The sequence below is a fragment of the Suricata suricatta genome, chromosome 10, assembly GCF_006229205.1.
Source record: "Suricata suricatta isolate VVHF042 chromosome 10, meerkat_22Aug2017_6uvM2_HiC, whole genome shotgun sequence".
In the NCBI taxonomy this organism is placed as follows: Eukaryota; Metazoa; Chordata; class Mammalia; order Carnivora; family Herpestidae; genus Suricata; species Suricata suricatta.
The window spans coordinates 94026555-94046868 of record NC_043709.1 but is presented as its reverse complement, the minus strand read 5'-3'; the positions used below and the strand labels follow the sequence as shown (position 1 = coordinate 94046868).

Genomic DNA, 20314 nt, shown 5'->3' with positions numbered 1-20314 from the left:
TCAGATGATGGCGGACTAATTTAATGTCTCATGAAATTTTCATGAATAGTCCAAGCATAATTGTTAAGAATACATGAGTTACATTGAAGTAGGATAAAATTTATAAATGGAGACTTTCTGCTTAAAAATACTTTCCCAAATCTTGTCAGTAATTTAAAACTTTAATGTAATACTAAGTTAAATTAAATGATGTATATTCACTGAAAAGGTAGGTCATTTTGAAATAAGATAAAATACTGAAACATTAATTGCTCAACATCAGTTGATCTACTTTTGGCCTCTGATTACAGACAGATTACAGATATTTGGTCTGTTAGTAAACGTATTCTTTTACCTCTTAGAAAAATTGTACTGTAAGGAAATGTAAAAAGTGCATGTACTTGGTGTATTCATAAATTTGCTAATCTGCTAGAGAATGCTAGTGTATGTAATGTGCAATTGACAGTTGCTTCCTTGTTTCCACTGGAAATTAAGATTACCGAGGATTAAGAATTCTAATCAATATATGTAAGTAAACTACCAGGAATAACAAGGATGAAAGAAAAAGTTCTGTGTGCAAATTCAGCAAGAAAAACAAGGCATATTTGGTTAGACAAGATATGAGAAATGAAAGATGACTTTTTGTAAGAAAAAGGAGAGGAGGGGCGCCTGGGTGGCTCAGTTGGTTAAGCAGCCAACTTTGGCTCAGGTCATGATCTCACGGATCTTATGTAGGGTGGAGCCTTGCGTTGGGAACTGTGCTGGCAGCCCTGAGCCTGGAGTCTGCTTCAGATTTTGTGTCTCCCTCTCTCTCTGTCTGCCCCTCGCCCACTTGTGCTCTGTCTCTCTCTCTGTCTCTCTCTCTCTCAAAAATAAATAAACATATTTAAAAATGTTTTTAAAAAAGGAGAGTAATTTTGTCCTACAGTAGTTGAAGGTTATTTAAAGTTTCTTTCAGATGAGACAGAGGAAAATAAAGGACAAAAACCTAGATAGATATAGGAAGCTGTAAAAGAAAAGAGAAAATATTTATCTCATGTGGTCAAGTTAACTAAAATTAAACGTATTTACACTGTTGTATGTTGCTAATCATTAACTGTAGTCCCAAAAAAGTCTTATGAAAATGTTATGCCCTATGTAACAGCAGAGTAACAGAAAATAAAACTACATTTTATAAACCAAAAAAAAAAAATTAAACGTATTTATCATAGGATTTTAAATGAATTTTAATATCAATAGTGTGCTGGTACAAAACTGGAGTTCACATTACTGGTCTGTTCTTAATAAGATATTGTAAAAGGTTTTTCTTTACTTATCAAGTAATCTGCCTAAAAAACAGATTCTTTGTCTTAACACAATAATTTCCTATGCTTTGTGTTGTCTTTATCTTGTCTTTGATTTCTTAAGAAAACTGAGGCCTCTTAAAGTTGAAAGTATTAAGGGTTTTTTTTACAGTCACATGACATTCTATATTTGTTTTGAAATCTTTTTTGTTGTCACTTTGGTTACATAGATAACTAAGTATTGTTTCATAGTGACCTGTGATTGTATTTAGATGTACAAATTCTTTTGACATTTCTGACAATTTCCTCAAGTCAAATTTCCCAAAATTCTAAAAGGGTTTTTTTGGTTTGTTTTGGTTTTTGTTTAACCTGAAGACAACTCTGAGACTCTCCAGGGGTCATGTGGAAAATTTAAAAGGATTTGTTCTCTTACTTTGTAAAAGAGAGATATTAAACCAATTAGGTTATTTGGTATGTTAAACTACATGGAAAGCATTGTCAGATAAGAAATGATTCCTTTTTATTTCTTTTTTTAAATGTTTATTTATTTTTCAGAGAGAGGGACAGACAGACAGAGAGTGAGCAGGGAGTGGCAGAAAGAGAGGGAGAGAGAGAAAATTCCAAGCAGGCTCCGCTCTGCCAGCACAGTGGGGCTTGAACTCACAAAATTGCGAGGTCATGACCTGAGCAAAAACCAAGAGTCAGATACTTAATAGGCTGAGCCACCCAGAAGCCCCTAAGAAGTGAGTTCTAACCTTCTTTAGTTATATTTGTGTGGATAGATGTTATTAATACACATTGTTCAGAAATGTGCAAAGTTTCTAGAACTTTTTCAGTATCTTTGCTTTCCATGCTATATGTTTTCTTGTATAATGTTATCAGTCATCATTCCAGTCATTATAAAATGTTGTATGCCACAGAAATAACAACACTTACTTGTCAATTATCCCATAGTGAAATTTTCATCAGTTCTTTAACCATGGCCGTCTTAAATTAATTTTATCATCCACATACAATTAATGGCTTACTTTTCCTCTTTTTGAAAGCATTTGCTATCAACTAAAGGTGAACATGCTTATCTTCAAGTAGTTTCATGGGAAAAATCTGGCAACTAGTCTGAAAGACAGGCTTCTGATAACTTTTATAACATGCCACTGCTCTGGGGAAAGATTTACAAAACTCCACTGGAGAAAGTGATGAGTTTGTAAAATTGCTAATGCCAAACCAAGCAAAACAAGAATGAATTTCATGAAACTGAATAAACTGATAGGATGATTATCATTTTTATGGCCCTTTTGTTTGAAATATCACCGGTTCTTGAATGTTTCATTTTCCAGATTTAAAGAATCCTTTTGCTCTTCCCCCACTAAGCGATCAATAACTTACAGCAACGTGTTAAAGTATACCTTTGTGAAACATTTACTTTTTCTCCGTATCTGATCTATCCAGAATTTGGAAACTCTTACCGGGTACTCTTATTTTCATGGTGACACAATTATTTGCATAAGTTTAATAAGAATCTATTTTCCTTGTAAACAGCACAATTTGAAACTCTGGTTATATTACCAAGGTGTGTCATATTTGAGAATGGTGTGCATAAAATCAGATATGGCCAGACATCTTTTTTTTAAGTTTTACTTATTTAAGTAATCACTACTCCCAGCAGGGGGCTTGAAGTCATGACCCTGAGATCAAGAGTTACATGATCTGGGGTGGGGTGTCTGGGGGCTCAGTTGGTTAAGCGTCCAGCTTCGGCTCAGGTCATGATCTCACGGTGTAATGCCCAGAATTCGGGAGTCCCCCAGAAATGAACCACCAGAGTCCAGAGTCAAAGCCAAAAAGCAAGGGTCTTTTATTGCAGGTTCGAATTCGGGCCTCTGCTCATTCCAAGCTGGTGGAACGGAGAGAGCCAGAGAGCCCCAAACAAAGGTGGGGTAGGACTTTTATGAGTTTGGGAAGGGGGAGTTACAGGAAATTGTGATATAGGTACAGTGATCCAATCATTATTATACAATATTATTGACAGCAGGTTTAACCATTCACATTGCCTAGAGTACTTGTTACTTTGGGCGGGACCCAATCACAACATTTAGAGTATTGACCAATCACAGAGTGGGCCCAGGACCCTCACATAGGGCGTGACTAGGACCTTCATGTAGGGCGTGACTAGTCTTAACCTCCATCTTTAGGCCCGCCCCCAGAAATGTTAATGGTGTTAGCTGGCCTTCAAGGTCAGAGGGGAAACCCGAATCAAATCTGCATCCTTACAACGGTACGGGGTTTCGAGCCCCACATTGAGCCCTGTGCTGACAGCTAGTTCAGAGCCTGGAGCCTGCTTCAGATTCTGTGTCTCCCTCTCTCTCTGACCCTCCTCTGCTCATGCTGTCTCTATCTCTCAAAAATAAATAAAAAACATTAAAAAAAGTTACATGTTCCTCTGATTGAGCCAGCAAGGTGTCCCTATGACCAGATAGTTTAAAGGAACTAAAATTTTTTAAAGGTTTAATTTTTTTATTCTTTATTTTTGAGAGGGACACAGAGACAGAGAGACAGAGCATGAGCAGGGGAAGAACAGAGAAAGAGGGAAACACAGACTCCAAAGCAGGATCCAGGCTCTGAGCTGTCATTCAGTCCTGAGCTCAATGTGGAGTTTGAACTCATGAACCACGAGATCATGACCTGAGCTGAAGTCAGATGCTTAACCAACTGAGCCATCCAGATGCCCATAAAGGAACTAAATTTGACTGGAAGGGAGCCAATGCTTACAAAGTCCTCTTGGGATATCCACCTGATACCTGCTTACAGGGTTCCTGGCCTTCTACCTGAGCAAGGAAGCGGTTATCACTTTGAGACAGGCCCAGGCATGTTAAAATATATTGGAAACCTCAAGAAAGAAGGAATTCACTCAAACCAAAAGGTACTGCAGGTGAAGACTGATAGCAAGTTCTTGTTGTGGCTTCTTACCCTCAAGAGGCTTTTTTTTTTTTTAACATTTATTTATTTTTTGAGAGACAGAGAGAAGCAGATCATGAGTAGAGGAGGGGCAGAGAGAGGACACACAGAATTAGAAGAATGCTCCAGGCTTTGAGCTGTCAGCACAGAGCCCTACGCGGAGCTCGAATCCACGAACTGTGAGATCATGACCTGAACCAAAGTTGGACGCTTAACCGACGGAACCACCCAGGCTCCCCTCAAGTGGCTTTTAAAAGTCTAATCTAAGTTACTTAAAGTTTCAGCAAAGCAGACTTAAAAGAGCCTAAAAGATCACTGACTATTTTTGCTGTGCTTATGTAAATAATCAAGCCAAGTTTAATGAGACTAGGTTATTTTGCAAAACTGTCTTTACTCTGATTGTTTTTGATAGAAGTTAGAGTGATTGTAGAGAGAAAAATTCTGTTTCAATGAAAAAAATATAGCACATCCTTGTAGGTTTTTGAAGTCTAGCTATGTTTGCTCCCTTTGAGCGTTTTCACCTCTTTGTAAATTGCCTCTTCTGCTTTGTACATTTTGTCAGCAATTAACATTTCCAATTTTTCTCTTGCCCTTCTGCCTGGACACCACTGAGCACTAAAATTTTACCTCACAGATCCTTATTAAGACCATCCAAGAGGGCTCTATAAGCAAATGATGAATGTTTCCATGCTCTGTCCTGAAAAATAACCATGTCTGTGACACTGATGTAATTGCCATCACTAAAGACATTCAAACTGGAAACCAGGAAAACCGGAAGTTGGGTATCACAGCCCTCCTCACCTTACCGTCTAAAGATGCTTTGATCTCAACCTCTACGAGTCTTTTTAACTGACTTCCATCTGATCCCCAAAATTGGGTTTATAATTTGCTTCATTCATTAACCATTATTTTTCTGTTTTGTTTCCATAGAAATGCCCCTTCCTGAAAAACTAGTTTCAACGGGCAGAATGAAAGATATCTGAATATGCCTCCCCAAAATATGCCTGTTTGTCATGGGGATTATTTTGAGCTACAGGCAATTGAGGACCAGCATATGTAGGAAAAGCTCTTCAACTCCCTTAACTACCTAAAATAGAGTACAATTTTCCCCTTTTGTAACGGAAATTTACATTTTAAAAGAATATTTCCATTTGTAAAGCTGTCTCTCATCAGGGAGAGATCTATACCCACAGACAGCTCACCTGAGAGATTCTAATCTTCATAGCAAGGCAACCCGTATTTACTACGTATTTTCTACCTCCCCCTTTCCAAAACTTACCTCCCTGGCCCAGAAGCTCAAACCTCTTTTCTTTTGTTTAGCTCAAGATAGTATATAAAACCTCATTCATCTAGCTGCCTCCTTGAGTTCTCATTTTGTTGTGAGTCTCCATGCATATGTATGTAGCCAGATCTTTTTTTCTCTCTCTCTCTCTGGTTCATCTGTTTCTTACCAGTTTCATTCGAGGGCTTGGTCGGTGAACGTTGGAAGGTAGAGAAAAAAAAGGTTTTTCTTCCCTTCATTCTCAAAGACCCTGGAGATGAGTGAGGCTAGGGTTTCTGGTAGCTGTTACCTACAAACAGTAAGTAATGAAGTGGGACTCAAGATCTGTCAGCCTGGCCTCAAAGTCCACACTTGGAATTGAATTTGAAGTAATTTTGTGAATTCCTTTGATAGTTTTTGTTTGTTTTGTTTTGTTTTTTGCTAATCAGTCTATCCAGTAGAATGTAAGCCTCTTGAGGAAATGGCATTTATCTATCTTATTTGCCATTATATCCTCAACATGAAACCCAGTGCCTGATTCAAGAAGATGGTCAGCAAATATTTGTAGAATGAATAAATAAAGGGTTCCTATACAGGTACTGGATTTTAAGATGGTGTCGTTCATGTCATTGTTCAAAGTGAAAACACTATTGAGTTACTAAATGGACAAATAAGAATACTTGTTGAGTAAAGGTGATAGACTGTAGAAAATGAGGTGGATGGTCTAACTTGCTCAGGTTTCCATCCAGCCCTAGAAGTCCTTGAGCTCTGGAGGATGTCATTAAGGAAACAGGAAGGAAGCACAGTTAGAAACTCCTTAGGAAGTTCAAAAAAGGAAATGTAGAAAATTGGCCACATTGTATGATATACAGGAAGTTATTTAAAGCAAGTTTTTGAAACTGTGAATCTATAAGTGGGTTATAAAAATCCAGGAATTCCATACAATTTTACACAAAAGCATGTCTCTATATATTCATTTGCAAAGTCCTAGGCAATAGTTTCATATTTGGAAATAAAACCATAACTTCCACATGATTGGGAAATGCTAATTGACTATAAGAGCTCATAAGTCATCTAGATTCACAGTCAAGTGAAGAATTCAGGGGCGCCAGAGGGGCTCCGTTGGTTGAACATCTGACTCTTGATTTCAGCTCAAGTCACGGTCCCAGGGTCATGGGATTGAGTCTTGCATCAGGCTATGCACTTAGCATGGAGCCTGCTTAAGATTCTCAATCTCGCTCTCCCTCTCTCTGCCCTTCTTCCCTGCTTGTACTGTCTCTCGAAAGAAAAAGAAAGAAAGAAAGAAAGAAAGAAAGAGAGAAAGAGAGAAAGAGAGAGAGAGAGAGAAAGAGAGAAAGAGAGAGAGAGAGAGAGAAAGAGAGAAAGAGAGAAAGAGAGAAAGAGAGGAAGGAAGGAAGGAAGGAAGGAAGGAAGGAAGGAAGGAAGGAAGGAAAAGAAACCAAAGCCCAAAGATGTTATGGATCTGCTAAAATTCAAACAATAAATTGAGTGACAAGAAGGGCCAAGACTCCGGTCTCTTAATTCCTAACTTAGTGTTCTTTGCTGTGCCTTAATGCCTTCCTAAAATTAAGTTATAGAATACTGTGTGAAGAAAAAAGAAGAACTTAATTGCTTGGAAAAAAGAAATGAAAATCTAAACAGATTTATTAAAAAGATTAAATCAGTAGAACCATATAAGGCTTCAGGAGCCTTTAGGAAGTACCTAATATTTCCTAGATTTTAAGTAAAAAATGCCTCTAAATATCCTGAAATGTTTATTTTTCAAGATGGTTAAAGAATATGAAAGAAAAGACCTAAATAACTATTCAGCCATTCAGCTGAGAAACAGTGAGAACTAGATTATCTTCATTTGGTATGTAAAAATGAACACATATCAAAGTCTTTCACAAAATAGAATTTTACAAAGCATTGTGAACATCTGATTGTCTTTCGCAATATAGTCTCAAGGGTATTTAAATAAACGAAATCTTCCAACTCCAGTCCTCATGTTAGGCCATCAACTTTTGTTCAGAGAATGTCAGACTATCAGGAGACCTGAGTTCATATCTTGCAGTAGTAACGAATTCATGGACTTGGACAAGTCAACTTCTCTGTTTCTCAACCTTTTCCATCTTCAGAGCAGGAGAAATGTTGATCTTAGGCAGGGTTTTTCAAACTTTTTGTGTGCTTTATTTTATTTTTAAAAATTTAATTTAAAAAATTTTTTATGTTTACTGATTTTTGAGAGAGAGAGAGAGAGAGAGAGAGAGAGAGAGAGAGAGAATGAGCAGGGGAGGGGCAGAAAGAGAGAAGGAGACACAGAATCTGAAGCAGGCTCCAGGCTCCAGGCTCCAGGTTCCAAGCTGTCAGCACAGAACCCGATGCAAAGCTCAAACTCACAAACCATGAGATCATGACCTGAGCTGAAGTTGGACACTCAACCAACTGAGCCACCCAGGTGCCCTAAAAATTTATTTTTTTTGATGATCACCCATACTAAGACACATATTTTATGTTATCTGCATGAATAAACATAGATCTCTAGAACTGAAACAAATTTCATGTAACAGTATGGACTGACTATATTCAGGGCACTCTGATATTTTCTACTCTATTAAGTTAGGTCCTGTTTCTTTCTTTTTTTTAAATGCATGTTATGACCCATTAAATTGATTTCATGACCTGCCCATGGATCATAACCTACAGTTAAAAAGACATTATGAAAAAACATTAAGGTCACTCTGGCTTTTATATTCTACTGATAAACTCTCCTCAAGGATCACAAGTCAAAGGTAAAATCAATTTACTTGAATCTCTATTTCCCCCTCCCTTACTTTGGGATAATAATGGATAATGATAAAGAATTTCAGGTGGCAAAAGGGAAAGCAGGAGCTTTAAGCATTTATGAAGGGAAAGTCAGCTAGTAAGTAATTTAACATTAACCTTAGAGAAAAGGGGGCTCCTGGGTGGCTCAGTCGGTTGAGCGTCTGACTCCAGCTCCGGTCATGATCTCATGGTTCATGGGTTTGAGCCCACATCAGGCTCTGTGCTGGCAGCTCGGAGTCTGGAGCCTGCCTCGGCTTCTGCATCTCCCTCTTTCTCCTGACCCTTCTCCTCTCTCTCTCTCTCTCTCTTTCAAAAGTAAATAAACATTAAAAAAATAAAATGTAAAAAAAAAAACCTTAGAGAAAAGCAAGACATTCACAACTAAATCAGGACTTTTTTTACTGACATTTTAAAAAAGACTACCTGGGAACTGTTTAAATTTTAAGGCCTTCTTAGGAAAATGTCACTGAGGAGGAGGTCACTGAGTGGGTAGGAAGAACAACAAAGAAGGAAAAGAGGTAACTGTTCAGATGTCGGTGGGCGGTGCTGGCCGTTGTGACTCTCGCCGGTGGCCACTCAGCGTCCGGGAGGGAGCCCCTCCGCACACGTGAAGATGGACGCTCTGAGCGCCGTGAGAGCACGCCTTTTAGATCACAAGTCTGACCATTACATGTCGGCTTAAAATCCTTCAGGAAATCTCAGAATCACCAAGATCTCATGCAAACCACTCCTAATTGAATTGCATGTCCCCCAAATCCCCCACACCGCCCACACCCTAGTGCCACTCCCGCCATCACCGGTTATATCAAATGCGTGGAGTTCCCTAAACATCCCTAACCATGCCTCTTTTTTTCAGTTCCTTTCTCCTTCTAGAATACCCTCATCTCTGCTTACCTTTCCTATTCTCTCAAGTCTTTTTCTTTTAATTGTTTATATATTTATTTTGAGAGAGAGCATGAGCTGGGAAGGGGCAGAGAGAGACAAGGGGGGGGAGAGAGAGAGAGAGAGAGAGAGAGAGAGAGAGAGAGAGAGAGAGAGAGAGAGAGAGAGAGAGAGAGAGAGAAAGAGAGAGAATCCAGGCAGGCTCTGAGCTGCCAGCACAGAGCCTGATGACAGACTCGATCTCACAAACCGCAGGATCATTACGTGAGCTGGAACCAAGAGTTGGACGCCTAAGCACTGGAGCCGCCCCAGGTGCTCCTCTGTTCCCTCAAGTCTTAGCACGTGTGTCGTTTCTCTTTCATTCCCACGCGTCCGTGCTCCTCTAACACTGTGCCTGCCCCAGTCACAGACACTAACACTGTGTTTTGCAACACATATCTGTGCATCTTTCCTACAAGACCATGAGTTCCTGGAGAGCAGGCTTCACTTCATCCTATGCATAGGTGAACAGTACCCAGCACATGGTCCAATTCCGTAAATATATGTTCACAAAATGAGCATGGAAGGACTTTCCTATATATCACTTGTCCTAGCTACACAGAATAGCTGAAAGTTCTGAAATTCAGTTATGAGGCTTGCTGGTCAAGTGTGATCAGATTAAGTAGATAATCCCTCAGCCTCCCAGCAAAACTTGAGCTAAGTCTTCACATGACAAGTAAACTGTGTGTCCTCATTAAAAAAGACGATCGTGATTAAGCAAAATGGGAACGTTCAATCAAGAGAACGTTCTTCCTAGAAAGGCCCCTCCAAAAAAGTCTAGAATTAAGAGTGGAAAGAACTCAGAAAAGCACGGGGGAGAATCATCAGATTTTAGAGAATTCAGCATTTTGACTAGATCCCCTGTACCAGTGGAAAACAGAGATAAGACTAAAACAACACATCCTTGGTGTGAGGAACAAGTAACAAGGGAGAGTTCATTAAATCCAACACAGGAAAATGATCGAAGGAACAAAGGTAACAAATGTTAGGCCCAAGGGGAAATAGATGAAATATCTCATCTTGGGAAATGAACAGAGGTGAGCCAAATGAAAGCCTAAAATACGGAGGGGATGAAAGAGATCTTGATTCTAGAATGGCCAAGAAGATGTTTCTGGAATTGAAGTCATTTTAGATTTGGAATCTTACCAGGAAACACAAGAGGATAACTAGAAGTAAATAATATGTTTTCATTAAATTGCTGATAAAAAAGCAGGTAAGGAAATACAAGGAATTGGTTTAAATCTCCTCATTCCTAAAGAGCAAAGGAACTGAATCAAGTAAATGCATTTAGTGGCTATCAGAATGAATAAAGAAGTCTGATTTCAAAATTATTTCCCACTGAATCAAATTCTGGTCTTCAATGAATGCTGAAAGAAGAACTGTCTATGAGTATGAATGTATATGGATGTGTATGAATATAAGTAATAAAATTATATGCGTTTTTGAGGACAGTTCAAGATACTAATGTGATGATGTTTTCATCATTGTTGGAATTTTGTCCTAAAAATTAATGATGGTTGTTTGTTAGTGGTAAAAGTGTGAATTTTTAAAAATATTTTTCCTTTCACGTATTTATATTATCAAAAGTTTTGATAATAAACATATGTTACTATTATAATGAAGAAAAATTCCCTTTTCACCCCTTTACTCCCACCCAAAAAATTCTGAATAGAATAATTTTTTTTAAAGAGAGAGAGAGTGTGCAAGTGAGCAGCGGGGGCAGAGAGAAGCAGGGCTCACCCGAAATAAGGCTTGGGCTTATCCAAAGAGTGGCTCATGCTTCACCCTATGTGGGGCTTGAACTCATAAACCATGAGATCATGATCTGAGCCAAAATCAGGTGATTAACCGACTGAACCACCCAGGCGCCCTGAATATTTAAAAATTTGATTACTTGATCTCTTGTGGTAGAAATATGACAAAATCGATCCCATCAATTCAAATCACTCCTAAGATGCTCCTAGGAAAGTAGACTATTCAAAGAAGCATCAAATCTGTTCTTATAAAACTGGAATCTAGAGGACGCCAGCTGCAGTAGCTTTAATAATCCCTTCCCTCTGGGCAGGGGTGAACTTTTATTGTGTCACTTGAAATAAGTAAACAAATATGGTTAAGAGATTTTTATTTTGATTTAGCCATTGACTATCTTCTTACTAATTGCCTTGACTGAAGGAACAGAAACTAACTCACGTAGCTCAGATTTTCAAAAAGTGGGTCTATTTTTAAGGACAGAACTTGCAGAAACTCTGTTCCGTCCAGTCGCGTGGGAGTCAGGGATGGGAAGCGGTATGCTGCCCGGCCAGGGATAGAGCTCCGTAAGTCCTAGCACCACAGAGCCTCTATTCCTTGGTATTTTCTGAATATCTGCTCCATTCTTATCTCTGCAGACCAGAGCCTTTCACAAATTCAAAATTTCTGCTGTTCTGTGATTTCGGCCTGCTCACGGCTCTTTCTCAGCCATAAAGCTGACTCCAAGCATGATAGTACATAACGGAGAAGCCTCTAACACCTAACACAGACTCTCAGGGAGCCGACTCCACATTGGTTCTAAGGAGAAGACGCCTATTGTCTCAGCTCAGATGAGGTCTACAACCCTGTTCCAACAGGCAAAGGTAAAGGAACTGGGTATACAAGTGCATGGCCACATAGGCTCGCCTCTCCAAAAGAGCCTTTTCTGGGGTCCTTTCCAGGGAAGGGACTTGGTGTTAACAACTACCCAAAATATATATTATGACCTTTTACTGGGCAGCTTTGGATGAATCATTGTATTTAGTAACGGGTTGAAAATCTTATCTTATTGTGTGGTTCTTCTTGCCTCGTCCATCCCTTCTCACCAAGGATCCATTCCTTTTTTTTTGGTTGCCAAACACCCCAGTCCCAGGCCTTCCCTTATAAGTAACAGCCCAGCTCTGAAATCATGTGCACTCCTTCTCCCCATCCAGTCGCATTCCTAGAGCAGCCAGCTTTTTCCTAGCTAAAATAGATCAACTAATCTATACTGAAGTCCTGACGGGTAGGGTGAGTTTCTAGCAAGCCATTCAGCCTCTCAGCGGTTTCGATTACATGTCCCTACAGTGACAGAACTTGAACTGATTGACTCTTTTTAATGTTTTGTTTTGTTTTGTTTTGTTTTGTTTTTGTTTTGTTTTGTTTTTGTTTTGTTTTTTTTTTTTACTTATATTTGAGAGACAGAGACAGCACGATTAGGGGAGGGTCAGAGAGAGAGGGAGATACAGAATGGAAAGCAGGCTCCAGGCTCTGAGCTAGCTGTCAGCACAGAGCCTGACGTGGGGCTCGAACCCACCAACCATGGGATCATGACCTGAGCCGAAGCCGGACACTTAACCGACTGAGCCACCCAGGGGCCCCTATCAGACATTCTTCTAAGAGCTTTGCATGTAATAATTTTTTTGACCCTTAAAACAACCCAAGTAAAAGAATGTGTTCATCAAGATCATATTGACTGTAGTAACAAATAAATGCTGAAAATATAAACCTTAAACAAAATCATAGCTTCTTTCTCATTGACATCACAGGCCAGGATGAGGGGTGGCCCTGATCTGTGGTAGCTCTCTTCCATTTGGTGATTCAGAAACCCGGGTGCTGGCCTCCATCCTGCTCTTTGGTGGCCCTGCCACCTCCTAGATCTCTCTGTCATCTGCTTTCAGCTACAGAAGGAAAAAGAGAGTACCAAAAAGTCATGAAGTGTTAGACTTTGCTCCTTTAAAGGCCACGAACTGGCAGCCAGGGCCAAATCTGGCTCAGCGATGAGATGGGCTTTGTTTGACTCCTTATTTGAATTAGGGGCCCACATTTTTTTAAAAAAGGAGAGCTCACAGTTTTAAGAGATCTAGAATCACTCTTGAAAAATCAGAAGACCTGGCCACTCTGAACATCCAGCATTTCCCCACGGCTGTAATGAGAACTAGTAGCTGAGATGACCTTTGGATGTTACAGTACCCCCCACCTGTCCACAGCCCTGCACCAGCTCATTTACAGAACGTGCACAGACTCTGTTGGCATCATCAGAGTTCACGACCCTTGCTAGACTGACCTGTTTATTTTTCACAGCTAAGGAAGGGCGGCCCAGAGAAGCTGAGTGATTCACCCATCCAAGCCACTTTTTCTAAAGTAACGGGGCTAAGATAGCGAATTCGATGGTGCTCTGTCCATGCGTACCTTTCTCCATCGCATACTTTCTCCCGGAGAGGTTTGGAAAATAAGCATTCAATCTGAGGAAATTATGTTTCAGGCAGGAAGAGACAAAGATGATGTCAGCCAACGGATAAGCTAGGGAGGCCGACTGACTGGAACTCAAGAGACTTGGATAGGAAATTATTAGTGGGGGGAAGTGGAAGGAAGAGAGAGATTATATGAGGTAAGGGCACATAAGAGAAGCAATCGTGGAGAAGCCAAGGTCAGGTGAGAAGAGACAGCAAAGGAAGAGACAGCTCCCCTGGAGAGGACAGACTTGCAGGAAAGCAGCCATTGCCAGAATAAAGGGAGGCTGCCAAATAGAGACTAAAATCAAAACTGATCAGAGACAGAATAATGAGAAATTAAGCGATTTCTTCTTCAGATTTATTTATTTTGAAAAACAAAAGTCCTGCAAAGAAAGGCAGAGATTTCTCAAGGTTCCCAAGAACTTATTAACAGGAGGTCAAAATAGTTATCTAAAACAAGCTCTGCAAGAAAAGAAAGAAAGAAAGAAAGAAAGAAAAGAAAGTGCTGCAAGAAAAGAAAGAAAAGTAAGAAAGAAAAAAGAAAAAAAAGAAAGGAAAAAAAGTTCTGCAAGAAAGAAGAAAAAATAAAGACAGAAAGAAAAGAAAGTTCTGCCAGAAAAGAAAGAAAAGAAAGCTCTGCAAGAAGAGAAAGAATGCTCTGCAAAGAAAGAAAGGCAAGTTCTGAAAGGAAAGAAAGAAGGAAAGAAAAGAAAGAAAGGAAGGAAGAAAGAAAGAAAAGGAAGAGAAGAATCTTCTCCCAAACCAAAATGCAAATGGGAGAATTTTACCAAGAATTTGCCATTTAAGCGTTCAGCAAAAGTTTTTCTAGAAAGAAAAATGAACCAAGGCTGAGGCACAGGACTTTTTCTTAGGGAGAAGGGGAATAGCAGGACTGGTTCCACCAAGAGGTTATAGGATTCACACCACGTTCTATTGTGCGACTTCACTAGAAAGATTCGTAAAGAGAAGGAGCAAAATGATATTTGAGATCCTGACCAGAGCCAAAGCAGTAGGAAGGGAGTAATGTAGACACTTGATAACTTTAAAAAAGAAAAAAAGATCCGCGGGTAATTAGCACATGAACGTCAGAAGGCCTGGGTGCTGGTCTTGGCTCTGCCACTATTGGGTGGGGTTGGGTGGTTCTGAGTCACTCACTTCAATTCTGTAAGGCTTAGTTTCCTTAAGCTGTGAAGTGAGATGCTTGGGTTGATTCCCAAGATGTTCTTCCCGGGTCGGCGGCAGGAGAACTTGTTAGAAATACAGATTCTTAGGTCTCATCCCAGACCTACAGAGGCCCTGCCATCTGTATTGTCACTAGCCCTCTGGGTGAGAAGCCTCTGAAGTTTGAGAGCCACTGAGCAAGCCCCCAGGTATGTGTTCTTGACCGATGGCTGTGAATACTCTCATTCTGAGTGAGAGAGGAGAGCTGGGTTCCTAGTAGCTGGCATTAAAGATTTTTTAAATTAAAATTTTTAATGCTTATTTATTTTTGAGAGAGAGAGAGAGAAAAAAACAGAATGTGAGCAGGGGAGGGGCTGAGGGAGAGAGAGGGAGACACAGAATTCGAAGCAGGCTCCAAGCTCTGAGCTGTCAGCAAAGAGCCTGATGTGGGGCTTGAACCCATGACCTGAGAGATCATGACCTGAGCCAAAGTCAGACACTTAACTGACTGAGTCACCCAGGTGCCCCAAGATTTTTAAAAGAGATATTCAATGTGACAAGACATGATTATTCGTTTCAAATGATACACATGTTTGGTTAACCATTTGATCTTTAGGAAACGTAAGAACAGTCACGCACAAGCAAGGAGCATTTCAACAGAGAAACAAAGTGAATTGAAGCTAAGTTAAAAATGACAGACAGCAAGACAAGGACAGTCACACATGCATTGGCAGTAATCTCCCTGTGTAGGAACGTGCAAATTAAGACAGGTTCAGAGTAAAGAGAAGGATCCATCCCTTTCAATGTTTAAGTTCTACAGTGTACAAAAAATAACAACAACAAAAAAAAACACCGGCAGCACAATAAATAAATTGCCTTATAATTAGCTATTTTGTATTAATAGTACTTACGTTTACGAAAAAAATCTTCAAGGCTCATTGGAAGTTTTAGTGGTGTCATCTGGCTCAAAGGTGGAGCTCTAATACCAAATGACAAAGGAAAACACAATCAAAGAAGCAAAAGAAATGAGACAAAACCAACTTCAAAATCAACTTCTCTCTGTCCAGGAGTGGTTGGATAAATTCGATGGCAAAACTGAGGGATTTTAGTTTGCTTTCCATAGCACCCTTTTCTTGGTTTTCTTCCTTTGCTCTTTAATTTCTTTTCCTGGTCAATCATTATGCATTATGACTCTTAACCCTTGAGGGTGAATAAATGTTACGATGTGAGATGTCGACCAGGCATTTTCATGTGGTTTTTCATAATGAATTCTAGAATGAAAGGTTCTGTTCTGTCATCTGTGAAAGGAGCCATAGGTATCACCTAATAAATAGGGAAATATTTGAATGGAGTAGAAAAGCTTCCAAGGTCAGTAAAAACAGCAAGGAATGTTGTTGATCTGATTTAGTGATCTTCTTAGCAATCTTCTCAGGGCGCTTGGGAGCAGTGGTGGTAGAGGACATGGAGCAGTGGGGGAGGTGGAGTAGCGGGGGAGGTGGAGTAGCAGGGAATTGGAGCAGGAAGTTGTCCAGAAGCCTGCGGTAATATGAATAGAGACTATGCTGGCCTTTCTGCTAAAAGAACTTTCTGCCACAGGAAAGACAATCTGCAGGTCGACTAGACAAGACCGTCTGTATTACTTGTCGCAAAATCTGTCCGAGGACTGAGTCTTCCTACCTTACAGGTCAGCTCTCTCCCATCCTTCTGCTTCTCTGCCCCATGTTTTGTGCATGGCTACAGATCAGCTCATCTCCCTTCCCCCCTAACTGTAATCCATCTTCTCTCCCAGGAGCCAGGGCTGCTGTGTTTGTTATGTAGGCTGTGCCCTACACAAAAGGGCTCACCTAAGTGGCACCACACACAGGGGGCTAAAGGAGGCTGAGACTTACCTCTAATTAAACCCTGCCTTGGAGGAGTGCCTTTTTCTAACTCACACAGGCACCTGTGAGCCAGCCACAATCATGCCTGTAACACCACCCCCCCGCCATTGTATATTGGGGCACAATGACACTATAGTAATTTTCTTAAAGAAATTCCTCTTAACATACTCTCTAGACTAACCCATGTTTCTCATTCCCTCTGTAAAACATACTATGAGGGGTGTGCCCACGGCACACCCATGCCCACTGGTAGTGTTGGAAGACACTCTCTAGTATGCTTTAGGCACATCTACTCCCTCCAGTTAGGTTCTGTGTATATCAAGCACTCCTAGTTGTTCCCAAACTGGTTTCTATCAGTTGTGCTTGTTGTTTTAATTACCCAAATTAATAAAATATTGAATAAACTGATGACATTGTGTAAAAAGAGAGTTGTGGTTTCTGCAAAAACTACATTCAGCATATGCAAAAACTAAAAGGGGTGAGTACCAGGAATAGCTGTTGGTCTGCAGGAGGGGAGACAACGAACTAGGAGAGGTTGGCCAAATTAAAACACGAAGTCTTGGGGCGCCTGGGTGGCTCAGTCAGGTAAGCGTCCGGCTTCGGCTCAGGTCATGATCTCTCACTTCGCGGGTTTGGGCCCCGCGTCGGGCTCTGTGCTGATAGCTTGCCCAGAACCTGGCGCTTGCTTTGGATCCTGTGTGTGTCTCCTTCTATCACTGCCCCTATCCCGTTCGTGCTCTATCTCTCTCTGTCTCTCAATAATAAATAAATGTTAAAAAATAAATAAAGTATACTATATGCTTCGGAAATGTATGTGCTATTCTCAGCAACTTTTCCAATTAATCAATTGTTAACCAATAGCCCATCAAGATCATGTCAGATAAGAAGGAAGGCTTCTATAGAATTTTATTTGGTGCTTAATGAGATTTGCCTATAGTAGCTCTCACACTTTGTGATGCATTTCTGTACAATTTGAAGTATCTTATAGGACATCAGCCTTTACTAACAGTACTTTTTGTTTTAAAATCTTTTTTTATTTTTAAATTGCTAACTGTAGTTCTGACAATTAAAGAATAAAGTATCACATGAGAAAAAAGTCATCCTCAATAACAGCCATACAATCACATCTATACCAACTCAAAATATTAAAAAAATATTTTGAATCCAATTTGACTTTATAAAACATACTTCACTAAAATGAGAACAGGACACGCATGCTATCTGGTGACCCCAAATCAATATTTGGCACCTCGGCTGGAAACGTTGCAAAAGTTGCCTTTTAAAAAGTTCACACTGACTCAAACACAGCTGGGTATAACAAACTCAGAACCTTCCTTAGGAAGGATGATTTAATGTGAGGTTAATTATTCATTAAGGGGGGAAGAAAGAACTGGAAAAGAAGTTTTGTTTCATCATTTCCCAACCATTTAGAATCAAAGAACCGTGCAGTTTTGGAAGTGGGGGAAAACTCAAGAGGTCAGCACGCTTTTCTCTCATGGCAGAAAGTTCTTCTGATCAAAGGGTCCCCCACCCTGTTGTGTTACTACTACAAATAAGATGGTCTCCATGCTGGAAAGCAGTGTGCTTCATAATTGAAGAACTTAATTCAGAAAATTCTTTCTTATTGTGAGTTCTGCTCAGTCATTTTATCACCTCCATTTCTGGATATTAGTTCAGAAACTCGCCATATGAACATTTATGTTCTGGCACGTTTTGAAGGAACTGGGTAAAGTTATCCTGGAGATAACAGTGTGTGTGTGTGTGTGTGTGTGTGTCCCCTAGATGGATTGTCAGTAAGAGTAGTAGACTTCTCTGGGTGCCTGGGTGGCTCAGTCAGTTATGTGTCCGACTCTTGATCTTGGCTCAGGTCATGATCTCATGGTTTGTGAGTTCGAGACCTGCATCAGGCTCCGCGAGGTCAGTTCAGATCCTGCTTGGGATTCTCTCTCTCTCCCTCTCTTTCTGCCCCTCCCTAACTCATGCTTGCACACACCCTCACTCTCTCTTAAAATAAATAAATTAACTTTAAAAAAGAGTAATAAGCTTCTGAATATAAGGGAAAACTACGTATCAGTTTAGCAATTAAATAATGCAGAGGAGGCCGAGCAGAGTGGTGCAGCGGAAGCGTGCTGGGCCCATAAATAATGCAGAGGCTCGCCTTAGAAAGTAGAGAGGTCACTCATTCCAGAAGAGCAGTGATTATCTACCAGGAAAGCTTCAGGATAGCATTCTTACATTAAGGAGAGGTCAGGATACGAGACCTCTAAAGTTTCTTTGGAAATTCTAAAAGTCCTTAACATACCTGACAGTCTCCATGATTTTCTTTTATATATATGTATTTCTTTATTTTTGAGAGAGAGAAAGAGAAAGAGAGCACACAAGTGTGTGTGTGTGGAGGGGGGAATTACAGAGAGAGGGAGACACAAAATCTAAAGCAGGCTCCAGACTGTCAGCACGGAGCCTGACGTGGGACTCAAACTCACAAGCCATGAGATCAAGACCTGAACTAAAGTCTGACACTTAACTGACTGAGCCTCCCAGGTGCCCCTGACAGTTTCCATGATTTTCTACTTTATAATATCCTTGGTTTTTTCAAGTATCTTTTATATGCCATAGTTTCCAGATCTTCTCATTATTTCAGCTGACCTGCTATGAAAGCATGTTGATGTATGTAATAAATATCTTTAAAATCTTGTATCCAAAATTTAAATTTATAATCAGTAAAAATTATGCGGAAATGGGGTCATCAGGAAATGGGCTCCATTTGGTGATCATGTTGCTAGTAAAAGACCATCTGAAATGCACTGTTGCTAAAGAGGCTTGGAAAACACAAATTATAAGTAGCCAGAATTGATTCTTAGAATTAGACTGTCCCTAACAAATAATAAGTTATTAGTTAATTACTTTGTTGCCTACTTAGAGAAATACAGGTCAAAAACACCTTATTCGGGGGTGCCTGGGTGGCTCAGTCGGTTGAGTCTCCAGCTTCGGCTCAGGTCAGATCTCACGTTCGTGGGTTGGAGCCCCGCGTCGGGCTCTGTGCTGACAGCTAGCTCAGAGCCTGGAACCTGCTTCCGGTTCTGTGTCTCCTTCTCTCTCTGCCCCTCCCCCTCTCATGCTATGTCTCGCCCTGTATCAAAAATAAATAAAATATTAAAAAAAAAAAACCACCTTATTCGTAACCCAGAAAACTTAAAAAAACAAATTGTTCCGTAATTTGGTGGCAGAAGTGATGTGAATCACTGGAGGCTATTTAATTTTTTTTAATTTTTTAAAATGTTTTATTTATATTTGATACAGAGAGAGACAGAGCACGAGAGGGGGAGGCGTAGAGAGAGGAGACACAGAACCGGAAGCAGACTCCAGGCTCTGAGCCAGCCGTCAGCACAGAGCCTGTCGCGGAGCTCGAACCCAGAACGTGAGATCTGACCTGAGCCAGAGGCTTAACCGACTGAGCCACCCAGGCGCCCCTGGAGGCTATTTAATTATCTGCACTTATTCTACTTATTCTGTATACTCACGAGTTTGGCTGCCGAATCATTTAAATATTTGATTTGGAGACGTGCTATATTACTTTGCTACATCCAAAGTTTCGGAATTCAGAAACACATCTGGGCAACAACAGTAGGTTTGCTGAACTTTTCGTACGTTCCTGGAGGCCAGCGGTGGGCACCTGTGTATTTGCAAGAAAAAATGTGATTCTACTTACAGTGGAGTGTGGTCCAGATACTCTGAAGGATCTGGCTACACAAATATAAACAATGAGATCCTGAAGAAAACATATTTTTAATACTGGCTAGGCTCCCAAGCAGTAATGGAACTCTACCC

At 40.3% G+C, this 20314-nt stretch overlaps 1 long non-coding RNA gene across 2 annotated transcripts in view; it reads right to left on the bottom strand.

Moving 5' to 3' along the window:
- LOC115304351 overlaps positions 1-20314 on the bottom strand; it is a 29211-nt gene that overhangs the window by 8667 nt on the left and 230 nt on the right. The window contains exons 2-4 of one of the 2 annotated variants that reach the window (XR_003914396.1): positions 20008-20159; positions 15518-15585; positions 12819-12890 (exon numbers count right to left, since the gene is read on the bottom strand). This is a non-coding gene — a long non-coding RNA (uncharacterized LOC115304351). Of the gene's footprint in view, positions 1-12818; positions 12891-15517; positions 15586-20007; positions 20160-20314 lie in introns of those variants that run through there. The other variant, XR_003914397.1, reaches the window with a different exon arrangement.